Source organism: Lichenostomus cassidix, chromosome 13, assembly GCF_008360975.1.
Source record: "Lichenostomus cassidix isolate B80296 chromosome 13, HeHo_3.0, whole genome shotgun sequence".
Taxonomy (NCBI): Eukaryota; Metazoa; Chordata; class Aves; order Passeriformes; family Meliphagidae; genus Lichenostomus; species Lichenostomus cassidix.
In genome coordinates, this window is record NC_139494.1 from 101,709 (window position 1) to 121,831 (window position 20,123).

General features: G+C 41.8%; 1 protein-coding gene and 1 long non-coding RNA gene across 3 annotated transcripts in view; one reads left to right on the plus strand and one right to left on the minus strand.

The window, feature by feature from the left end:
• KCNIP1 (potassium voltage-gated channel interacting protein 1) overlaps nt 1-20,123 on the plus strand; it is a 400,236-nt gene that overhangs the window by 83,760 nt on the left and 296,353 nt on the right. The window lies entirely within an intron of this gene.
• On the minus strand, nt 11,369-11,864 carry LOC146431011 (uncharacterized). The gene is made up of 2 exons (XR_014855004.1): nt 11,691-11,864; nt 11,369-11,582 (listed from the first exon to the last, which is right to left on the minus strand). It is a non-coding gene; the product is annotated as an uncharacterized LOC146431011 (long non-coding RNA).

Consider the following 20,123-nt stretch of genomic DNA (forward strand, 5'->3'; position numbering starts at 1 on the left):
GTGCTCTCTACTGTCTGCATGCTGTAAGCCATCCTGGTGGAAAGAAGAGGCTGCCTGAGGGAGTAGGAGACACTCTTCAGCACAAGCTGAGGTACCCCAGAAGAGGCTATGCTTCAGCAGCCCTGGCCCATGCTCTGTAGTGCACAGGCTGAGTTTAGATTTGGATTTTAGGCTGTTGATTGCAACAGAGCAAGTTTGTTTCTTATTCAGTCTTCTAGGGAGTAAATACTTGGTTCAGAGCGCTTTGCAGTTTGAAAAGGGAACAGAATGAAGCATGAGGAAAGAGTAATGAAAGACTGAACATAATTTAGAAATCATTTGTATGTGGCATAAATTATAAATTAATAGAAACAAGAGCAAAGGCCTGAATGTAATTCAGTACAGACAGACTTCAAGCTATGCAAGTCAATGCACTTTGCATTGAAGTGCCAGAGCCGTGGGGACCCTGGAACTCCCTGCTGCTGTTGCACCCTGCACAGCACCTTCAGGGCAGCAACTGGGATGGGCCAAGGGTGGCTCACCTGGGAAAGCAGTGATTTGGCACTGGGGTTGAGGAGGACATGGTGTCCAGGGGCTTCCCTGGGGCTGGTGGCTGTGCTGGCTGCAGTGCCACCCAGCTAGACACTTTGTGGTTTCCTACAGCAGAGGGTAGTGTTACCTGTGTCTGGAAACAGAGACTGCTTCAAAATGATGGCTCTATTCAGCCTGCTTATTTCAAGCTGATATGGTGTCGTTAAATATTTATGGCACATGTATATATGCATCTTTACTGAAAATATTTTTCTATGAAGGAGATACACAACCCATTAGCTCTTTAACTCTGTAGTGCAGTGCTCATATTTAGCTTGTAATGCTTCCCAGGCTGCTGTTTCCTGAGAGCATTCCTGTTTCACCTGTAATAGCTTCCTCTGGTAGCATTTTGTCTTACTGTTTTATTTTTGGTAGAATTTTATTTTTTCAAATGTCACATCTTTTACAGAAATACGTTTCATCTGATGACTGCCTCCCAAGTCCATGAAATCAAATTTGCAGCACAACCTAATTAAAGACAACCATGTAATTACTGTTCCCATTTACTCAGTACCCGTGGTAGGTGATTCTGGGATCTCCATCCTGGCAGGGAGCTGTGGGCGGGAGCCCCCCACCCCACATGTGCCCCATGTCCTGCAGCCTCTGGTTAGTGCCACACACACAGAGGCCAGCTGATGCTGCACTGCCCCAGATGATGTATTGTTTGACCTGGCAGAGGAGCCTGTGTTGGTAGTTGGCTTTTGAGGAAACAGTGATGGCTCCCAGCCAGCTAAAGTCCTTTGGGCCTCCTGTATGCCTCTTGAATCAGCCATGTCCTTATTGGGCTAGTGTGGCTAGCACAGGTTTTTTCATGAGACCTTTCTCTTGTGTTTTATAAACAAAGATAAAGTTTGGATGTTACTAAAACAGTGTCTCGAGATTTGGACAGTTCAGGCCTGGCCAATCAGGCCTAGGGGGAGGTTTCTGGCTGACCAATCTGGGTGACCTCTGAAAAGTCTATAGAAGCTGAAATCAAAATAATAAAGCTCTCTTTTCTTGCCACACAGAACCCGGGTCCTTTCTCTGCTAGCGGCTCAACAGCGACAGGCTAGCAGGGTCTTGTGGTTTGACCCAGGCCTGATGCCAGGCACCCATGAAAGCCACTCGCTCACCCCCACCTTTGCAGCTGGACAGAGGGGAGAAAATCTAATGAAGTGTTCATGAGTTGAGATAATGACTGTGAGAGATGGCTCACTAAATACCATCAAGGGCAAAACAGTCTCGACTTAGAGATATACAGAATATTTGCTAACAAAATCAGAGCAGGATAATGAGAAGCAAAACAAGCCCTTAAAAACACCTTACCCCACCCCTCTCCTTCCCAGCTGTACCTCGTACCCCAGCGGTGCAAGGAGGCAGAGAATGTGGTTGTGGTCAGTTCATCACCTGTAGCTTCTCCTGCTGTTCAGGAGAAGGAGTCATTCCCCTCCTGCACAGTGAGATCCCTGCTGCAGCAGACAGTTCTCCATGAATTTCTCCAATGTGAGTCCCTCCCACGGGCAACAGTCCTCTCGAGACTGCTGCAGTGTGGGTCACTCTTCCATGGTGTGCAGTCCTTCAAGAACAGGGTGCTCCAGCCTGGGAGTGGGGCCCCTCTCTCCGTGGGTCTCCCATAGGGTCACAGCCTCCCCCTCAGGCATCCTCCTGCTCTGGTGTGGGTTCCTCCACAGGCTACAGGTGGATCTCTGCATACCCATGGATCCCCATGGGCTGTGGGCAGATCTCTGCATCCCCATGGTCCTCCATGGGCTGCAGAGGCACAGCTGCTTCATGATAATCCTCACCATGACTGCAGAGGAATCTCAGCTCAGGTACCTGGAGCACCTTCTCTTCCTCCTTCAATGACATTGGTGTCTGCATGTTGTTCTCCTCTCACATATTCTCACCGTGCTCTTCTCTGACTGGAAAATTGCAACTGCACCACAAACTTGGTTTTTCTTTCTTCTTAAATGTGTTATCCCAGAGGCATTACCACCATTTCTAATTGATCCAGCCTTGGCCAGTGGCATGTCCATCTTTGGAACCATCAGGCATTGGCTCTGCCAGACATGCTGGAAGCTTCTAGCAGCTTCTCATAGACGCCACCTCTGTGGGCCCCCCCACTACCAAAAACCAAAAAAACCCACACAAAACCAATACACAGGAAAATGTGGCATTGTCAAGGCAGGCAGAAATAGTAAAACTGAAAGCCAGCTGTTTTAAAGTAATGTAAAAGGAAAGTCAAACCAGCTTCATAGGTAGCTTCGAGATATGTAGTTCTGCATGTTGAAATTCCCTAGATTTTTAAGGGTCTCACTTATATTTGAAAGCTGGATCTGTTATGTGCTGTCCTGTGATTTTGAGCAGATGTCATGACTTGGCCTGTGCTGAAGGTTATGCATACATGGGGCATGACTAGACCTTTTTTTCCTGCTTTTGGGATCTTATTGCCACATAGTGGCAGTTACTTTGGGAACAGCTGGACTTAAAGATCTTGAAGGTGTTTTCCAACTGAAACTCTTCTATGATGCTGTGGAAGATGACAGACTGAGCTCTTGATCTGATTGAGTGTGGCAGAGCAATGTTTGGCAATTATTTGCCAAAAATTTGATTTGTAAATTATTTTGAACTTCCCGAGTCATCCCGAGATGTGATTTTTCTGTATCCAACAGTGTGCTTGGAAGAAGTACTGTCTGAGGTCTAAGGGAAGGGCTTGTGCAAACACACTAATGATTTCCTTGAGATATTTTAATGCCACGAGGCAGGCATCAGATAGGAGAGGGTGGAATAGAAACTGAGAGGAGAGTGTCCCCCATTCCTCTCATCTAGAGGTTGCTTCAAAGTTGTGTGAGCACCTCTTTTGCATGCATTTACATTGCCCAGTTTAGAGATGGCACTGATTTTTGTATTCAGAAATCAAGTATCTTATAAGAAACTCCAGGACTTGTTTAAGATTTAAAACATATTTTAACTCTTTATTTCCTTCTCATGTTTTTAGTTTTGAAATTGCAACATCACTTTTAAGCACATTTTTTGCATACAGTCTTGCATATTTTCTTCATATATTTTTATCTTGATTATTCCCCTCTTTTGCTCTATGTCTCATTTTAGACTTTGATTTTTTTAATTTGAAAATTTGCTGCTTGTGGAGACTGACTTGATGCCAGCTTTGGTGAGAATCATGTTCTGAGCATCTACTTTAAATATATTGTCTATCAACTTTAATTATACAATTGCATATTTTTCTCTGTGATTATGTGATTATTTATTTCACTTTTAAAAGCTGAATTTAACCACTGCTGCTCAAACAGGAAGAGAAATGAAAATGAGTAAAAACAAAATCAAAATGCAGATGATCTTGTAAACCTTGTTTAAGTAATTTCTGCTTTGCTAGAGAGGTGCTTGGGCTCTACATACATGGTGTCACTTAGCCCATGACACTGAGTAACGATGCAGATGGGTTTATATGATGTGTTGTCATGTGGTTGTACAGCTCCTGGGGCTGACAGTGACTTGTCCCAGCGAGCTGCTGTACATCTCTGCCCTGCTGTGTTGTGCCATTTCTACCTCACCATGATGATGCCTTTATGCTAAAATACAGTTGCTGGTTCTGCGGCCAATTCTTTCCTGCTCCAGCCCTAAAATCCAGTGTTCTTCCTCCTCTGCTTTATTTTTAAGCTCCGCCTTGTTGTTGAGTGAATCTTCAAATTATTAAATATGGCCCTACGTCAGCAGGGCCACAATCCCTATCAGCAGATGCACACACTTTTATGACATGTGTGGATATAGTCAAACATAGCTACACTGCAATAGCTATTAAAATTAGTTGCAAAAGAATAGCAAGACCTTTTCACACGGCATGGTTTGCAGTAGCAACTTGTTCCTAGAGAGATGTGAATTGTGTCTGTCTGTAGCTGCTCAGCAGGTGCCAGTTAGAGCTCTGGGAAGGAGAGAACAGCATGCTGGGGTGTTATCTGCAGTACTGCTTTTACCCTGCACTTCAAGCCTCCTCCTATTGCCCTCACTCAAACTTCTGTTCATGATAAGAGGAGATTTACTTCACTGAATTTTGCAGGATTGAGCTTCATTCTTGCCAAATTTCTGAGGATCTGCTGACCTCTCAACGCCAGGATCAAGACTCCTTTATATAAAGTTTCTATTAAAGAACGTTCCCATTTTCTTTTAGACACTCTGGAAGCCTAGAGGCATTGGATCTGACTAAATCCAGAAGCATGTTTCAATCATTGTGTTTTTGACTTTGGCTATACATTTTCTTCCATCCATCACAAACATGACCATACATGCATACTTGCATTTCTCTTTGTTTCTACAGACCAGTAAGTTGTTTTTGTCTTGTTACAAATTGATTCATGTTAGCTCTTAATGCTCTTGCATTGAGCCATTAGCATTAGGTAGGAACTGTTTCTGCAGGTTTTTTTCATTTCAGTGTGTATTTGTTTATCTGTTCCATTGAAATGTGCCATAAAAATACCTGCTTAATCAAAGTATAGAATGACAGAATAGTTTTGGTTGAGAGGGACCTTAAAGACCATCTCATTCCAGCTCCCCTGCCCTGGGCATCATCCAACCTAGTCTTGAACCAGGGTTGGGACATCCACAGCCTTCCTGGGCAACCTGTGCCAGTGCCTCAACACTCTCACAGGGAAGAATTTCTTCCTAATATCTAATCCTAGGCTTCACTCTATGCCCCCTTTAGGTGTTGGAAGGTGCTGTGAGGTCTCCACACAACCTTCTCTTCTCCAGCCTGAACAGCCCCAGCTCTCCCAGCCTGTATCCACAGGGAAGGTGCCTCAGTCTCTGTAGCAACTTTGTGGCCTCCTCTGGACTTGCTCCAACAGTTCCATGTCCTTATGCTGGGAGCCAGAACTGGGCAGTGCTCTAGGGGGGATCTCAGAAGAGCAGAGTGGAGAGGGAGAATCCCCTCCCTCGACCTGCTGGCCACACTTCTTTGGATGCAGCCCTGGACTCCTTTGGTTTGTGGGCTGGAAACACTCAGTGCCAGCTCATGGTGAGCTTTTCATCAACCATCACCACAAGTCCTTCTCCCAGGGCTGCTCTCAGCCCAACCTGTCTGCGTGTCTGGGATTGACCAAACCCAGGTGGAGGACCCTGCATTTTGTTTTGTTGACTTTCATGAGGTTTGCACAGGCCCCACCTCTCCAGCCTATCCAGCCCTGTCTGAATCATCCCTTCTCTCCAGTGTGTGACTTCACCACACATCTTGGTATTGCTGGCAAAATTGCTGAGAGTGTACACAATCCCACTGTCCATGCTGCCACAATGATTTTGAACGGTATCATTCCCAAGACCAACCCCTGAGGGACACCCCTCATCACTGGCCTCCATGTGGACAGTGAGGTATCGACCAGAGCTCTTTGATTGATCAGGAATTTAACATGAAGCCCCATTACACCTTACATCTTTCAGTAAAAGTTCTTTGTTTAATGAATAACATTTTTCTTACTACTGCAGCAGCAGAACTGTGCTGATGGCAAGAGCTCTGAGGTGCTCGAAATGAGATGACTAATGAATGCAAAAATGGCAATGTGTGGTCTAGTTTGTTGGGATTTTGGTTTTCTTTTCTGAAGAGTACTTGAAAATATTCATCACCTTGCAAATAATACCTGTCTGTACCTATCATGTAATCTTTCATACCTAAATGTTTATTTTCCTAAAGCAAATACTAGAGACAGCCCTGTAGTATTGAAATTTTACCATGGGGAGCAGCTGAGCCTGCTCTGCGTAAACCTTGGCTCCTTAGGCAATGAGCTACTCTGTTACAGCTGGAAGAAGTGGTAGCTCCCAGCCCCTTGGTAAGTGTAGGCATCCAGGGGAGTATTGCAACCACAATCTCTCTGTGTGTTTCTAGAGCGTAAAAAATTGTCTGGACAACAAACTCCATGTAAAATTGCTGGTGGAAAATCTTCAAGGTTCCCTTCTGCCAGAGCAGCAGGGATAAGGTTGTCCTACTTGTGCAAGAAAGCAGCAACATGCCTAACTGGATTAAGATTTCTGTTGATTTGTGCCTGTGCTTTGCTCCTTGGATGATTTGCAATGTCACTTTCCACCTTTGTTTAATTTTTCACTCACTTTGGAACAATTTAGGCATGGTGCAAAAGAGGAATTCATCAACTGAAAAGTGAGAAAACAGAACTCTCATCTGCAAAGTTTTGAGCAAAGTTGATAATTATTGCCAGGAGAAGTCAAAAGGTTCCTCTGAGAAGCTAAACAACTGCCAGAGGAGGTCCTAGAAAAACATGCTTCTTCTCCAGGATGTCCCTGTCTGCTGTCCTAGATGACTTTAACCTGATTCTTAATTGCACCTGCCTGTGGTCTGGCATGTAGCTACCAAGCAGGGTATTTTTTCTAATTAATTTCTGAATTTGCACTTCATGAATATATAATTTCTTCCATTTGGCTCCAGCACTTATCCTCTATGGTTCTGCAGTAATGAAGAGGGATGCCAGGTACCATAGTTGTGCTCCTTTCATCATGAAGGCATAAAGAAATGAACTCAAGGATGAGGAGAAGGAGTCATGTGTCGCACAGTGAGAAGGCAATGTTGTGCTGTCATCTGTACAACATTTCCACAGCTTTCTCCTGTCTTACATTCCATGAAATTCAGGTATCCTCTTTCTATGTGTGAGGTTCTGCTTGTGGTTCTGTTTGGCCAGGATACTAATGAAACTCAGAATCTGTTTTAATAATTGGGTTCATTGAAATTCATTAACTTTTCAACTGAACTTCAGAGTAATTTCTAACAATTCTTGCTGGCTTTTATGTTGGGTTAACAAGTTCCTTTTTGTCATGCAGAACTCATTAATTTCAGTGAGATTTTGTTTGAAGTTTTGTATTCATTCACACCCGTAATAGGAAATAGAAAGTACAAAGTTAGTACCAATTAAAACCACTCAAAGTTTCTTTCTGTGTAAGTGTGTATGGTGATGTCCTTAGCCAGGCTGTGTCCTGGCAGCTAGGAGAAATGTCTGCTCTTGCTGCAGTAACACAGCTGTTTTTGAAAGGGTCATATCAATGTCCTCTCTGTGTAAATTTGATTATTCATATCCAAGTTTCTGGTTTATGTTCATTTGAACCTAAGGATCTGGTGTGAGTTTTCCAAAACTTTTGTGTACAAGCATAATCTTCAAATAAAAAACAAGACAGTGAAGTGACATACTGCTCCCATGAGCCTGGGAGAGCTGGACAGAGTATGAGCTGTGGTGTCTGCTTGCTAAGTTTGAAATATGCTGAGAAAATCATGACCTGAGATGTTTAGAACTGCTTGAAGGGCTTTGAAGCCGCATTCCTTTTTAAATAAATAGTATAAACTTTCTTAACTTGAAGAAACTGTATAGCACATAAGCAGTAGTGACATCACCGTTGCTCTGTGATCATGTGCATAGCTCCAGATGGAGTAAATGTGGGCTGGCCTTGTCCTGCTGCTCTAATTCTGTTGACCTTCAGGGCCTTCTGTGGGGTTTCATGTTTTCCAGGGACTTTGTGTCCCTCATTCATCTCAGCTCTTGTTTGCTCAGACTGTTGACAGCCATCCCCCTGGGTGTCCTTGTGTACCTGTGTGCTGGTCTCCTCTGCATCTGCTACTGGTGGACTCAATTTTTTTTAATTAATATTTCCACAGCTTTGGTACAGAGTTTTTGAAATGCTGGAAATTATTTGGGGCTTTACTTTTTCTGTATCTTTTGCAATACTTCCTTTTGCATTTGTCTTGCATTTTAACAGTGAAATCCCTTCTGAATTCTTACAATTATGATCTTCTTGTTTACAGTTTCCTCTTAAAATGGTGAGATTAACCTAGTTTCACCTTACTTTCACTATAGCATTTCATTCAACACGATTTTTCTGAAAGCAAAACCAACCTTGCCTGTAGACCTGCATTTGATAGTATCTCTTCTTTGAGCACAGTCACTGTCTTATAAGAAAAGCTGCCAAAGTATAATGGTTTTCTTTTGTCTTGTTAATTTAAGAGCAGCCAAAAATGCTTCAGCATGCTCTCCTTCTTCCTGCAGGGGTCTTTAATATTCCAGTCTCCCAACAATGATATTCTGTATTGCAATATTCTTATGACTTGCAAACCTGAGGCTAATAGCTTACCCTATCATCCTGGTTTACTTGAATGATATTTAGGAGATCAATTATCTTCAGGGCTTCAGGGCAACATTGAAGAAAAATCACTGTTTTCTGTGTGTTTCCATTGTGCTTGAGTCCATCTGCTTTCTTGTGGCTAATAGAGCTCTATTTAAATGTTCCAGGATTTTGAAATTTCACCAGAGATTGTAACTTATTTAGGAGCTTTAATTTTTCTATTTCTTGTTTATTTTTATTCAAACTTGACCATTAGGGTTGTTTTTTTCACCCTCCCTCTGATCTTCACTTTTCAAAGTTTTGTTGTGAGCTCCCTTCTTAGTGAAGAATCTGTTCCAATTTCAGACAGTAACAGAGGCAGGAGGTGATGTCTCAGTGCATGGAGGGTGTCTGTGTTTCTGGGGTTTTATATGCTTTGAACTAGATCTAGTAATTGTAAACATCTCATTCATACATAATTAGGTTGTTATATGTCAAGACAGATGAGTATGAAGGGAATGTTACAAAAAGAAGTGAACTAAAGGACCCTTATCAGGGCTGCTTCCTTAGCAGAAGGGTGTAATTCCTTTTAAAAGAAAGGAGTTTTTATCTGCCACAAAACTCAAACTATTTTTGAGGTGAAGCTGGAAGGCTGGAGACTAAAAGTTGTTATACAGGACTCTAATCTTCCCAAATTTAGTCAGGTGATCATTCACTGAGGCTGCAAATTCTGGCTGATACTTTCTGTTCACCAGGGCAATACTATTTGCTTCAGAATTCAGCTTAGAGCAGAATTCAGCTGGTGAAATGCTTTTCTGGCTGTGTGTTTGTGCCTTAGGAAGTTGCTTTCTGCCAGTGCAGAGCTACCTTTTTCAGTTCTGGCAAAGCAGTTACTTCTGTCTTGCTCGTCCTAGCTCTGCGACTCTGTAGATGCCAGCCGTCATCCTGCTCCGCCCTTCATTAGCATGGCTGGTCCGGAACATCCTTGTTCACACCCCAGGCAGCTCTGAAGGCCTCGCTGCCAGCTGCACAGCCGCAAGAAAGTTTGAGCCTCCACCTTTCCAACAGGGAAGAACACAGTCCAGGTGATCCTTATGGAATAATTGCATACTTAACAGTCCAGCAGCATGTCAGCAGCACTGCAGGAACTGTCTTCTCTACTTTGAATATTACAGCGAGGGCTGAGGTGTGATGGCTCTTCTTTGTGAATGGCTAGCTGGGAGCACAGCATCCTCCTGACTGATGTCTTTTTGGTTTGGAGATCATAGCCATATCCTGTAAACAGTTAATGTTAAATACCAGGAATAGTTAGGCTTAAAATATTTTATTTGTTGTTCCTGCTTTATCTTCTGCTGTTTCTCGAATGTGTTGCGCTATATCCCAAAAATTAGTTATGAAAAAACAGTTTTCTCCACCATTAGAAGTGGAGGTTACAGCCATGAGCAATAGGGTAGCGACTGAGGTTGATCCTGCAGCAGCAGTCATACATTCTCCATATGGGATGGTTTGGGAACTATCCCAAGTCCATCTCCTACCCAATGATCAGTCTTGGCATTCATTACACATAACAAGTATTAAACTAGTCTAAGTAGTAACAGTGTATGGGTGTGAGATTTTTCAGCTTATTGAAAACTCAAATACATACATGCATGCAAACAACGAGCTATAAACATATTTGCTATAATTACAATCTCTTAGTGGATAAGGGATTCATTTGCATGTAAGCAAGTGAAAAAATTGCCAGGCAATAAATATTTATTCAACTCCGGCTGTAACGACACTGAGCTTTTATTACGGTGTGAGACAGCAGTTCTCCTTAACAAGTTCAGCCTCTTTTGTTTGCTGCAGGGGCTCTTGTTGGAGGTCCTCTTATCTGAAAGAACAGGTTTCAGCATGGAAGCCCCTTTCACAGATGTTTAGAAATCAGCTGGGATAGACTTAGCTTGTGTTCAATGAAGGCCAGATCTAATTTGAGTTAGATTTAATGGAGAGGTCAATCTAACTTCGTGGGAAGTTTCATGAAACTACAGGCTGAAAAAAACCCTATATATGTATATAATTAATTTTTTTTTGTCAAGAACTCCTCTTCCTACCCCTGATGTGAAAAGAAACTGGGAAGATCATTTACCAGCTTCTCTGTGGCCTCTGCTGAACGTAAAGCAGTGTACGGAACTGTGTCAGAGGACTGGAAATAAGTAGATGTTCTGAGTTTAAAGATGAAAAGAAAAGCATCTGAGAGGAGACTGCCAGTAGAGGCACACAAGGAAGCTGCAGATCTTTGTTGAACCTAATTCCTCTCTCTTTAATAATTCCTGACTATTCTCAACAGCTATTTGCATAAATAGTCCTTTTTTTCCCAACATAGATTTGACTTTTCTGCAGAAAATTATAGAACACTGACTTTTTGACACTTCAGCCCTGTTTTACCTTTATGTACTCTTCGACTTTAGCTATTAGTCATGTTTACCAAGGATGTTTTAAATATAAATCTTGGTATGTACCATTTCATCTGTGAAATGGATGCCTCATATTTCCTGGGGAACATACAGGAGACACAGATGCCAAAGTGATTCCTCACTTTGAGATGTAGTTGGATCTAAGGTCACATTATTTATTTCTAATGTTCTCTTGCTAGAATTTCCATGGAAATCACTTCTCTGGAGTTAGGCACCAGGGAGATTCTGAAGTTATGGATAAACATTGAATCCAAGCCAGCTTGGATCTGCATTTTTATTATGCTCACTAATTTGGTTTATCAAGGTGGAAGCACGTTTCCTGGGACAAAGAAACCACTAAGCCTGTCAGTGATATTTGTTCATTGTTCACAGTGAAGCTGCTGCCAAACTGCCAGTGGTGCCCAGTCTCTGTAAGGAGCTTGCCAGAAAATGTCGTGTTGGGGAGTGCTTGAATAGCTCACCAAGCCATCTGGTCTGTAAGAACACATAAACACAGGAATTAATAAACTGTAACTAGGCTCTACCGAGGGTGTGAAAGTTGAGATTTTTTTTTGGAACGTTTATAACTTGAATAAAAACTACCTGGTTGCAAATTTATGATTCTCTTTAACAGAGCACAGAGTTGCAAGAATGCCTTAGCTGAGTAGATGTATAGAGTTTTTCATGCTGTTGATGATGCAGTCTGCCCTGCCCCAAGCTGCAGTGCAGCCGTGTAGCATTGGGGAGCAAAGGATACAATCTCCTTGGATGCGGTTCAGAAACGCTGCTATTAACGAGAAAAGCAGCCTTTTTATAGCCTGCATTTGGCGGGCTAGGCGCGGATTGGCTGCATGCCTGTCAATCATGTGCCTTCCCATCCAATCACCATACAGTGTCCGCGTGTGTCACTGACCAATCAGTGCCTCTCGCAGGAGGCGTTCCTTGGTGGCCGTGAGGCTTTTCTCTGTCTCCGTGCAGGCTGAGCGCTTCTCGTAGTGACTGCCGGGAACATCATCTGCGTGAGGACAGGTGTCTTCTAGCCTGGTCATTTACACCTCAAATTGCATATTTTTTTTAACTTTTAAAGGAAGTGTTAAGAATTCTTCTTTACCTGCTCGTTGTTAATACATGCTAGTAACACAGTAAAAGCCTTCACTATTGAAATCTTTCATATGCATAACGTTCTCTGATTGTATTTGATACAGAGACACTGGCTGACTTAATAAGTAAATGTTTCAATACATAGCGAAGTTTGCATCTCTCCCTCCAAGATTTTAGGTTTCATTTCCATCTTACAGGATTTCAACAGCACAGCACCTATCTACAGAAATACTACAGCATGTAGTGAGATGCCTCAGTGTAGTCAGGTGTTCCGTGGTAAAACCAGTAAAGACTTTCTCAGAAAAATATCAGAGACACAAAGAGACACAAAGAGACACTAGTGCATGACAGCACTAAGGTACAAATACTGTAAATTGTTGTCTGCTTGTGAACTCTGTCTTTCCTTTTAGATGTGTGCCAGGAATGAGACTGGGAGTTGTAAATCTCAGCAAAGTGCTGGGCAAAATGTGAAGGCAAATTTTCCTTTGTCTTTGAAATCTTCAATAATTAAGGGCAAAAGGATTTTACCAATATTATTTCTTTTATTCTTTTGTAAAAAGGCTTGCTTAGCTCAGCTTTGACATTAGAAATAAACTCTTGCCTTTGATTAGAGAACAAACATGATGTTGCAAGCTGGGCTTTGTCACTGACAGGAAAATGTTAGTGGAAGATGCTTTGCTTTCTTTTTTCTGCAATTCACACAAAGCTGTAATCAAAGAAATGCCTTGGGTTTTCAAGAAGCTTGTTGCTAATGACAGCCTAAGATTTGTTGCCTTTCTTACCTGAAGTTGTGTTAGAGTTTTCATTTGTAGCCATGCAGCTATGGGGCAGCTTTTCCACCCCAGGCTTGGGTTGTTATGTGCACTGCTGCTACTGCCTGTTTTTATGTGCTAGGATCTCTGGACCTGGAGTATAGCGAGTTTCATCATCCATTGTGGAAAGGAAGTGAAAGAAGATGTCAAGCTCAACCCTTAACAGGTCAGAGCTGGTTTCTGCCCTCCATAACATCAGATCCTGACTTCAGTTATTGATCAGTTCATGTCTACTAGTCTGTTTTCTTCACCATTTCTAAAAGGTAACAAACTGATTGATTTAAACTTGAAAATGGGACAGTTAGGAAAGGGAATATAGTGCTGGAGTATTTTGAGTGGTTTCACCCCAAACTGGTGTAAGTCCGTTAAGGGACTTACATTTGAAGAGCAAGTCTAGATACATGACAACCCAGCCTGCTTGAATGTGTGCCTTATTACAGTCTAACTCATCCAAAATGAAAACATTGATGATTAAACTATTAGTGGTACATTTTTATTGTATTGAAAAGGTCTGTTGGTGACTAGTGGCAGATCTTTGCTTTTATTTTGTCCTCCTAACAGAAATGGGAAATCTTTCTCGTTGGAATGATCTCTGGAATGATCACTGGGGTATTTCTGTAGTTCGTATTGATCTTACAAACTTTCATCATGGCAAGAGCAACGTCTATTTCTGAGACAATACAGTAAACCATTCTTGGCCTGTGGTAAATGAGGAGCCTGAGAATGGGCTTTTGTCTGTGTTGTGGAGCATGTTTACCTGTTGGGCATTCTCTGTAGCTTTTATCCTCCTTGAGGTCATGACATCTCTTCTTGAATACAGCTAATTACTCGTGAAAATCTTCTGCTTCCTCTCACTAACACAAAGTTCATCATTGTAAAGAAGAGAGACAGCAACATAAAAAGCTATGAACAGTGAAGACAATTCTGGAGATGCTTCTAGATTGTATCTTTTCTCCTTTTACAGTCCAGGGGCTCTTGATAGCTCACAACACTGTTTGTATGCAAAAGTATTCATTATACCAGGCATATTTAGCAAAGTCAAATTCAAAACCTTCTAAAATTCTTGGTTTGAGATTAATAGTTTGAGTCCTCTGAACACTCAGCAAAGGAAGAGCATTGCTGAAAAATGTTATTTTTATTGCTGAGGGCTCTGCTTCCAACCCGAAATGGAGTTTAAGAATTGGACAATTTTGCTGCAGCAGTTTGCAGTGGCCATTTGTATGGCACAATTTAAGGCAGGTGCCCACAGAGTGAGTGCAGTTTCACTACCAGAACTATTTGCTCTGCAATAATTTATTTTTGCCTACCCAGTGGAACACACCAAAACTGGAGACACTGGGATTTTTCAAAGAATAGAGCATGTGGCTAAGGGAAGCAGCATATGCAAACTTGGGGGATAAGTCTTTTCAGAGCTTTTGAACTCTGAATATATTTTGAACAAATAATATATTATTACAAATTACCAGTATAAAGTACTCAGGAAACAGTCCAGTGAAGAGGATGAGGAGGCACGGTAACACAGGCTCCTTAATACTTCTGCAAATGTTTTTAATGTGGAAGTGCTCATCCTCTCTTATCTGTGGGGAAAGCAGATATGCCCAAAGTCTTATTTCAAACCTTCTCTTGCCTTAATATTTGCTATGTACTTTATTATAACCTTGAGCTATGGCAATTGTGGTGCATGGAGGGAAAGGCTGTAGTGACTCAGGTGCTGCCATAGGTAACTGTAGGTTTCTAGTGCAGCTATTCCTTTTTCCATATTGTATAGTATGCAGTAACTATGAATAGTTTTGCAGTTATTCTCAAAATATTTTTAGAAATTACATTTTTCTGGGGTGGGAAGAAAGGATTGATAGAAATAATTCTTAAGAGTTGGCTTTGCGCAGATGAAAATAGTGTAAGTAAAATTGTCCAGGGTAGCTTTTTTTCAACCAGGTTTCTATGCTAAGATTTTATGAGCAGTATAATTCAACTGTATAACTGTCATTTGCTAAAAAAATTTTTTAAAGTGTATAGTGTCATAGGAGTGGTAGAGGACAGGGAATTAGAACAGAAGGCAGTAAGAGACAGATATGGAAGATACGGAGGCATATGCTTATTTATGAGGCATGGTAGCAAAAATGGGAAGGTAAATAGCTTTAGCTGCATGCTGTAAAAGCAAGGTTGAAGATGAAAACAATTGGGAATGATTCAGAATTAGCACAGTAGTACATCCTCAGGATGATTTAGATGGTTTTTAGTCCTGCTTATTGGTGCCCTAAATTTCCACACTGACAGTGAGCTGAGCAAAAAAGAGCCATGCCAAAGTAAGAATTGAGGGGATATAGGTTAATCCCCTATCTCATTCCAGTAGACTACTCTCTAAATAGACTTCTGGTGGGGCAAAATATTATTCCATGTTCAAAATTTGGTTATTCTCTTTCTTTGTGCAGCTTCACAGTCTAAACTTTCTTGCCTGGATATCAGATTTCTCCAGGGCTCCCACTCTGTGTTGCAGTATTCACTGTGTGGGAGTTAGACCTGTTAGAGCAATTTTATGTATAATCTGCTACTAGCAGTATTTGGGGCTTAAATGACAAATTGGTAATTTTAAATAATGACTTTGAAATCTGAGTGGAACTACAGAAATCACAGGGAAGTGGCTTGACTCTGCTCTTACATTCTTTGTATTTAGGTCCCTAAAGCAGGTGTACTGAACCAGGGAACTCAAGGGAGTTTTAAACATATTCAGTGGTTTTCAGGCTTTCTGCATGTCTGTACATGCACTTTTGTGCACAAAGTCTTGCACATGAGATGCCGTTGCTGCAAAAATTCACACCAATTCAGGTTGTTATGGTGAGTGTGTAGCCTTCCAACGAAACGTTTTTAATTTACAGTTGGGGAAAAAAAAGGCATGTTCTCACAAAAGTCATCCTACACATAACAGAACAGCTCCTCTTTTTGCAGGTCCTCCTATGATCAGTTCAGTTTAGAAAGCTACCTTCTATATTAGATATTTTCGCTGATGTTTCAGACTGAGAAGGCAATGAGTTATGTTTTTGTACTTGCTATCAGATATAGAATAGCTACCTTTTTTTAATATAAGGACACTTTAGGATAATCCTATCTGCCTGGCTGGATACTCATGCATGTATAAAGAGCTACTTTTGTATTTAAATCCTCATTTTGTTATCTTAATATCAGATTTAGTATTGCATTTGAAAATAGATTTATGTGATTATACTCTCAAAATGCATTCCATATCTGGAAGTCTGCTGGTCAGATATCTAAGTGAGCAACCTGTATTTAAATTGTTGCTGACCCGTGCGCTCTTCTGAATGCTTATTCCCTGAGAAAGAAAGATGGGCAGTTACTGTGTGATTTCATGAGAAAATTTGTCTTCCAGTCAGCACCAACATGGAGTCAGGATATGGTGCAGTATTCCCACAGGGAAAGGAATGGGAAGGGGGTGATGAGAGGATCTACTTTTAATTATGCTGTTAATCTTGGACAAAATACCATTTCATAACTCCCATATGCATCAGAGTTTTCCCTCTGACTTTTGCGCATTTATTCCCTACTGTTTTTGGGGTGCCCTTCCCTGTCTCCAACAAATTATCATGTCAGTACATGTTGGGATTAGAGTCATTGTTCCTTATTTCTTGTCCTTCCCTCTAAACTTGCTCACAAGTGGTCTTCAGCAGTGACTGGAAACAGGGGTCTGAGCTGCTGCCATTGGCATTAAGGACCATGGGGATCCTGTCCTTTGAGAAACAGTTGCATTTATAGAAAGCTGAAAATAACCTCAGAGTTACTGAGATGTATTTGAGTGGAACAGTCATAGTTTCCTCAAAGATGCAATGGCAAATCATTTAATTTTGCCCAGAGGTTAGGCTACTGGGCTGGCAGTCCTCGTGCGAGTTTTGAAAGGGAGTGATAGCACCAAACCTGAAGTCACTGCTGCCATGCAGGCCTGGGACTGGCTCCTACTGCACTTCAGTAAATTTTAAGCTGCTTTTGCCATCAGTTTGAAGCCCCTTAGGCAGTAAGTCTGGCTCTCCCAAATCTGTCCTCCTCCTCTTTAAATTTTGCCAGCTTGACTTTTGCTTGGAAGTCTGCGTATCATCATCCATGGTCTTGGCAGGAACTGGAATGTTAAAAGGCTTAGTTATAAATCTAAGAATTTTGTGCAGAAGTCTCCCAAGACTTGGTTTATAGCTCTGAATGTTGGTTCTGTGTAAAGCTGCACAAAATGACTGTATAGATGAGTTTGTAGGATGAGAAACTGGACAGCATTCATAGATTCAGCACAGAGCAGTGTTTCCTGCTTTCCCTCTTGCATTAGTGGTGCAGTCAGACACTACGGGGCTGAAAGCCAAAGCCACAGGCAAAATGAAAGCAAACTGCAAATTAGTATTCATTAATGACTGTTATTCTAGTGTAGATATAATATCAAAATGCCTATGCATATATTTAAGAGTGCCACTGACTCTTAGGAGAAGAATTAAATTCACTTGTTCTCAACTTTAATTGCTTCTGCAAAACTAAATTTGGGGTGGTAACTTTGCAAAAGGAACATTACTTCACCTTTCACAAATGAAATCCCTGGATTTACACAGAACCTATGGGAAATAATTATATCAATGTGTGTAAGGTCTTATCCTCTACTAACAGGAGGGGAAGTCTCTGAAATTTAGACTGGTGGGATTTTACACTGTTTCTCTAAAAAAGAAATAATTAAATGAGAGAGACAGAGAGAGAAAAATGATGTCTACAAGGCATGTCTTCCAACAAAACTGACATAAGTATGGATGAAAATTACTATTGCTCAGGTGAAAATCCAGGCTAACTCCATTGGTGTCAGTGGATTTATGAATGTAATGGTAAGATCAAGACATGGCCAAATTTTCAAGTAGTGTCAATGTAGGAATTGAGTATCAGCATTCAATTTTGTATAGTGGTGTTCATTCAGATGGGGATTCTTTTTAATGTAAGATTTGTAAGATCCCCTTGTTTTTAATGATAGTTGCATTATAAAATATTTATTCCTCATGTCTCTTTACTCGCCTAGAGATATATAATTTTCCTTTTAGCGTGTCGTTTTTCCAGAGCTAGAAAAATGTAATTTATATGCACAAACTACATTTGTTTGCTCTGGTCGTATGGAATGACATCTGTTTGCCCAGTTTTTATGCACAAGTTACTTTTGGGGATGTGGACTGAAAACCCAACATACAAAAATTGACTGATTGAATATAAAAATTATCTCAAAGGAAGGACAGGTACATACCTGTTTGTTTCATTTAATCTTTTGAGACAATTGAGGGAGTTTGCTCTATGGCATGTGCTTGTGCTCTAGAATCAGACTCTTGCCCCTCAAACCTTGGATAGTTTTTACAGGTTGTTCTGGGTCTGTTCAGCCCCTTTTGAGAGATTTGCTTTAGGATGGGCTAGGGGGCTGGATTTCTGCTCACTCCTGAAAGTACCTAGATACTAGAAATGCTTAAAAACTGTTTCTAGAGGCTTGCAGAGAGTCTTTTGAAGTGTGTGGTAGAAGGTGGCCTTTATCTTGGGATGTTGTGAGAATACAACTTGTGGAACATGCTTTGAACCACAAAGGTTCTCAAGGAGGATCAAAGCTATGAAACTTTGATCTCTTGAAGGTGTCTTTCAAGAGAGGCAGTTTCTGAGGTTCAGTACAGAGGAATTCCATTACTGTTCTCATCATAAGAAAAGAAAAAGCCTACACAAGTGTTTCCTTCCATACAAATACTGAGAAATTACTTGAATACTTTCAATCTGTTTCTTCACCCAGTAACAAGGCCCTGCAGCACCATTGTTGTGGTTTGACCCTGGCCAAATGCCAGGCATCTGCTCTCTCCACTCTCCCCTGCTGCAGCTGTGCAGAGGAGAGGAAAAAAAGTTAACACACAGGGCTCATGAGTTGAGATAAGGAACCAGGAGAGACGCACTAAGGGCAAAACAGCCTGAAAACTTAAAGTTGAAAAGTGATTTATTAACCTAAACAGAGTCAGGGGAAGATAATGAGAAGTAAAAATAAGCTGTTAAGACATTGTTTCTCTGCTCACCCCCACCCCCCCCCCCCCGCCTTCCAACCAAGAGCACAAGGAGGTGGGAGGGGGTATGGGGATGTAGGTCAGTCCATCACCAAAATTCCTTCTGCTGCTCAGGGAGAGGAGTAATCTTCTGAGTAGCCACAGGTCTCTCCCATGAGAGACAGTCCTATGAATTTCTTTGCTGTGGGTCCAAATCTCATGAGCAGCAGCCCACCTGAATCTGCTGCACCATGAGTCCTTGTCCACATGTAATAGAAAAGATATTGTTTGTTCATCAAAATCTTGCTAATGCCTCTTGAAAAAGAAATTGCAAATCTTGCTAACACTGCTTAAACAAAGGGAAGTTGTTTTGGGTGGGAAAAGTTCGCTGGCAAAATACAGAGTAATCTGTAACCTTGGCACTCCGCAAGATATACTGTCTCAGCAGAAGTAGAAGAAAAGCAGCCTTCAGCAACAGAGAGTGCAGAGTACACGTAACCCAGAAGATAAGGCCTATAAAAGACTCTGGAGCCAGGGGGGGTGCACGCCGCGGTTAGCAGATCTCGGCTGCCCTTGCTATCAATTACCTAATAAATCACAAATTCTTAACTGGCTTCTGACTCTGTATTGGTTCTGTGAGTCCAATCTATAACACAGAGAGTGCAGACCTCTGAGCAGAGGCCAGGCTGCTTCCATCTTGGGAGCAAGGCCTCTCTCTCCCAACCTGTTTCCCCTTCACTGGGACTCCTGCTGGATCACAGCCTCCTCCAGCCATCCACCTGCCCTGGCGTGGGCACCCCCACCTTCTCCACTGACCTTGGTGTTTCCATGTTGTATTCCCTCACATGTTCTCACTTCCTCCTCCTCTAGCTAAAAAGAAGTGTGTAACTACTTTGTTCTGTTTTTTCCTGAAATATGTTTTCACTGAGGCATAACTAGCACCTCTAATTGGCCCAGGCTTGGCCAGCAGCATGTCTATCACCTTCAGAGCCATCAGAGATTGGCTCTGCTGGACATGGTGAAAACTTCCAGAACATTCACACAGGAATTATCTTTGTGCCACCCCCTACTCACTCGCAAAACTAGAC